Source organism: Mesitornis unicolor, unplaced genomic scaffold, assembly GCF_000695765.1.
Source record: "Mesitornis unicolor isolate BGI_N332 unplaced genomic scaffold, ASM69576v1 scaffold27354, whole genome shotgun sequence".
NCBI lineage: Eukaryota > Metazoa > Chordata > Aves > Mesitornithiformes > Mesitornithidae > Mesitornis > Mesitornis unicolor.
In genome coordinates this window covers 21,409-25,688 of record NW_010179795.1, presented here as the reverse complement: position 1 = coordinate 25,688, position 4,280 = coordinate 21,409, and positions in this window count along the sequence as shown.

Below are 4,280 nucleotides of genomic sequence, written 5' to 3'. Positions count from 1 at the left end.
CAAACCACTGTGGGCTCTCCACCACCCCTGCAGATGAGGTACCTGGGGGGGGTCTCTTTGCTGGGGGACAGTGGTGTGACCCGTCCGGCCCCGGCTGCAGGGACGCATTGCTGCGAGCACCTCCATGTCTGCCCGCGTTTGCCGGCGGGGGTCCCGGCCCAGGGGGTCATGAACAGGCCCTGGGGCAGCCTCCAGCGCCGCTGGCGGCAGCGGGGAACCCAACGGCACGGCCCCGCGAGGTGGCAGCAAAAGCCGACGGAGGAAGAGGAGGAGGCTGGGAGGCTGCAAGCGACTCTGCAGAAGAGGGGGCAGCAGTCAGCGAGCCCGGGCTGGAGTCTCTGCATGAGGGATCCCCATTCACCCAGCGCATCTAGCCCAGGGATGGCCCCACGGGGCAGACTCCTGCACACAGGACGTACCTCAGCTCTGGAAGGACGTACCCCAACCCTGGAGGGATATACCCTATCCCTGGAGGAGCGTACCTCGGCCCTGGAGGGATGTACCTCACCTCTGGAGGGACATACCCCAGCCATCCCCAGTAAACGTTCAGCTAGTGGTGCCTTGTTCAGGTTACCGTGGCATAATGGGGGCTTCATGGTCCAAAGGCACTCCTGGCCGTGACCATGCCCAGAGTCTGTGACCTGGCTCCTGCCTGCTCTCTACCACCACAGCTTGGTCCCTGGGCCAGGAAAGAGGTGCCAGGGGCCCTACAAGGAGCACAGGGCAAGTTTGAAGGGCAGCTGAAATGAATGTGAGGTGGGAGCTGGCTGAAGCACAGGGCTGGATGCTCCCCAGCAGGATAGAAGCAGTTCAGTTCAGCCTGGAGATGGTGCAGAACCAGGGTGTGAAGTGCATCCTGCTCATCCTGCTGCAGGTGCTGAAATGAAGCCTTACCATCTCTGTTTTTATTTTTTTCCCTCAACTGCTCCTTTAGGCCAAATAATTTTCCCCCTTGGGTCTGGATTAATGAACCCAAACCCACCCAGCTATTCCAATTCTAGAAAATCTTTTCATCTGTTCAAATAAATACTCCCAAACACCCCCAAAACACCTGGCTCCTTTGGCTGCTGTTCCCTGGGTCAATGGGCAGCAGACCCCACCCCGTTTCCCCAGGGCTTCGCCATTGTGCTGAGAGATCCACCTCCCATCCAAAAGTGAGGACAGACCACAGACTGCGATGCTGCTGTCACCCCACTTCTGTCCCTCTCTGCCTTTTTGCCCTTGCCTGAGTCTGTGACCCACTGCCCCTTATTGAAGGGTTCCATCACCTGGGGCCATGTCCACCTACGGCTGGCCAGAGGTCTACACAGAGCTGAGTTGAAGGACCTCATATTGACAGACAGCCCTTGGTCTTCCTGCCTGAACTCTCCACACCTGGATGAGCTGGTTTCCCCCCATCCTGACCCACAGCCTCTGAGGACCCTCCTCCTCCTCTTCTACCCGCGTGTGCTACCCTGGGATGCTCTGCACCCAGTCCACCACCCTTGTGGGGTATTGCCCATCCCATGACAACTCAACAACTGCCTGCTCATCTCACCCCATCCCACTCCCTGGCCAGGTCTATGGCACAGCTTAGGCACCGTTACTTACTGCACCAAAGCAACAAAGAGCCCTTGGGGATGGAGGCAGTCCCACTGATGCTGGAACTCAGCCCTGGCCTCCAGTGATGCCTGTCAGGCTGTATCCCTTCCCTGCAGCAAGTGAATTCACACTGGTGTAAGAGGGTATTGAGGTGTGGCTGTGGATTTATAAAAGCTGGCAGTACGCCAAAGCCACCTCCCTCTTCCATCCCCCACCTTGTAATGGACTTAGGACGTTAATTAATAACTAATTGCTAATATCTTGTATCCCTCTAATGTCTCAACGAAGAGCCTCAAAGTGCTTTGCAGACACTGGTTATGATCTCTTGCTTTGAGAGTGCAGAAATTGCAGCCCGAGATGTTTCAGGGACTTGCTGATGACCCAAGTTTGGATCAGCAACAGCCCCCAGTCCTGGATTGCTGCCCCAAGCACCGACCCACTCTGCGCCTCCTGCCACACCGCTGGACTGTGTCCCAACCTGTGGCCTTTTAAAACACCCTCCAAGGCAAGCTGCTGAGCAGTTAGCCTTGCAGGAGCCCGAGGCAGGGAAGCAAAGAGTTAAACAATATACCGATAGGCTGGTGAGATCATCAGAGCTGGGATATGCTCCATTGTTTATGAGACTCTCAACAGAGCCCAGTAGACAACAGCCAGAGGGATGTGGGGCTCAGTGTGAGCCCGGCTTAGGAAAGCAGGGCCTTCTGCTGCAGCCTGTCCCACTGCCGGCGGGGTAGGCCGTCACCCCTCACCACTTGCTAGGTAAGTAGGATGGATTTCCATGGATTTGACTCTGGGAGTGGTGGAAAGGGAGAGGGCTTATAGCATGGCAAGACTGGGGGTCATCCTCTCTCTGAGCCCCACAAAGGGACTTGCAGATGTTCTTTGCTCAGCAAGACCCTGAGCGTGTCACAGGAACCATCCAAACTCTGGGCGGTGCTGGAAAGCTGCTCCTGAGGGATGCAGGCGGCTGGGCCCAACCTGGCTCTAGACCAGCAAATGGACACTGGCTCCGTCTCACTTTACATGCAAGATCTGGCGGGGCTTGTAGGTGATGTGAAATCCTCTGATGCGTTGCCTTATTTCTCCACCCCTGGCCTCGGAGCAGAGCTAGCCAGCCTGCAGAGAAGGCTGCCCACATAGCCACTGCCAGCCCTCTCCTTGCTCTGGGGCCAGCACAGACATGAGAACAGGAGCAGAGAAGAGGCTTTAGCACTGATGCCTGGCACTGACACAGCTCTCCCTGTCTTCTCCCAGAGCGGAGGCCACTCAGCCCAGCAGGATCCAGCCCTCTTGGGGCTGACACTCCGAGCCACTCCTCCTGTGCCTGCAGAAGCCGGCAGCTGGGTTCCTCCATGGCATGCTCAGGGGATGTTTAGAGCAGCTGGCCACCTCACCTCCCACAGCAAGCCACGACCACCGGTGACAGACGGGACAACAGAGGCACGGCATGGTAAGTGGGCTCTCGGTGCTTGGTCTCTTGCCAGGGGATCCTCTGCCTTGACACCCCAAGGAGCAGGGTGGTGTTCCCCATCAGCATCTCCCAGCGTGCAGGTCTTCCGAGGCAGGCGTGCAGGTCTCCCGAGGCAGGCGTGCAGCTGTGGGACTGGAGCTCTTGTGGGACGGCTGCGGGCAGGGCAGGTCCCCCTCCTCCCCTGGGAAGCAGCCCCCAGTGCCCAGCCCACTCAGTTTCTTGGGGTCCTCAGGCACGTGGGGTCTCTGAATGTGCACCTTGCTCCTGTTCACTTTGTACCTGATTGATAGCCACTCTCGATTAAATCTGACCAGCACTAAATGTCTAACAACAAGTTTCTGCAAAGTGCATGCATGCACACATCCGTCAGTGCAGCAACCTCCTTTCCCACCCACTCGACGCTCACACACGAGTCCTATAGAGCGGGCAACCACTCTCCTAGAAAACAGGGGCCCACAGCTGTCTTCTGGTGGGGTCCTGTGCTAAGGTTAAACAGCCGAACCAACTAAAGAGTCAGACTGAGGCACCCCAGAGCAGTAGGAAAAGCCGAGACCAAAAAAGCACTTCTCAGTTTTCCTCTATTCCCCAAAATTACAGTTTTGTCCCAGCTGGGACCCATCAGCAAGGACTTTGCTGCCCACCCACTGCAGGGGCAGGCAGGACACATCTTCTGGCTGAAGGACAGACAAACCCTTTGGGTATGCCTCAAGGCTTTGCAAAGCACCTGAAGCTGCCATTGGCCTGGGGACCACTCCAAGCCATCTGGAGGCCATTGGAAACCCCAGAGAGCCACAGGGCTGTGGGGATGGTCTGGAGATCCTGCTCTGTGGCACAGCTTGTGGCTTAGGTAAGACAGTAGATCTCAGATGGACAGGTGAGGGGAGCGTATGCATATCCATAGCACTGGAGCTGTCATTCACCCCAACATGGTGGCAGTGCTGGTGGCAAATAGACCAGAGCTCACTTGCTTTGTCTGCTGGGGACAGCTGGCAGGGTCGGAGCCCTCATCAGAAGCCTGGCCAGGCCTGACCCTCAGTCCAGGCTGGGATTTTTGCTTCTCCTCCGCATAAATCAGGGCAAGCCATATCCATGGGGTTCAGAGCTCACTTTGTGTTTTCCTCAAAACTTCCTTTTCCATGACGGTTGATTCCCAGAGGGATGTGGGGCTGGAGGTGAACCTGGTTTAGGAGTGCAGGAGCTTCTGCTGCTGCCTGTCCCACCCTCGGTG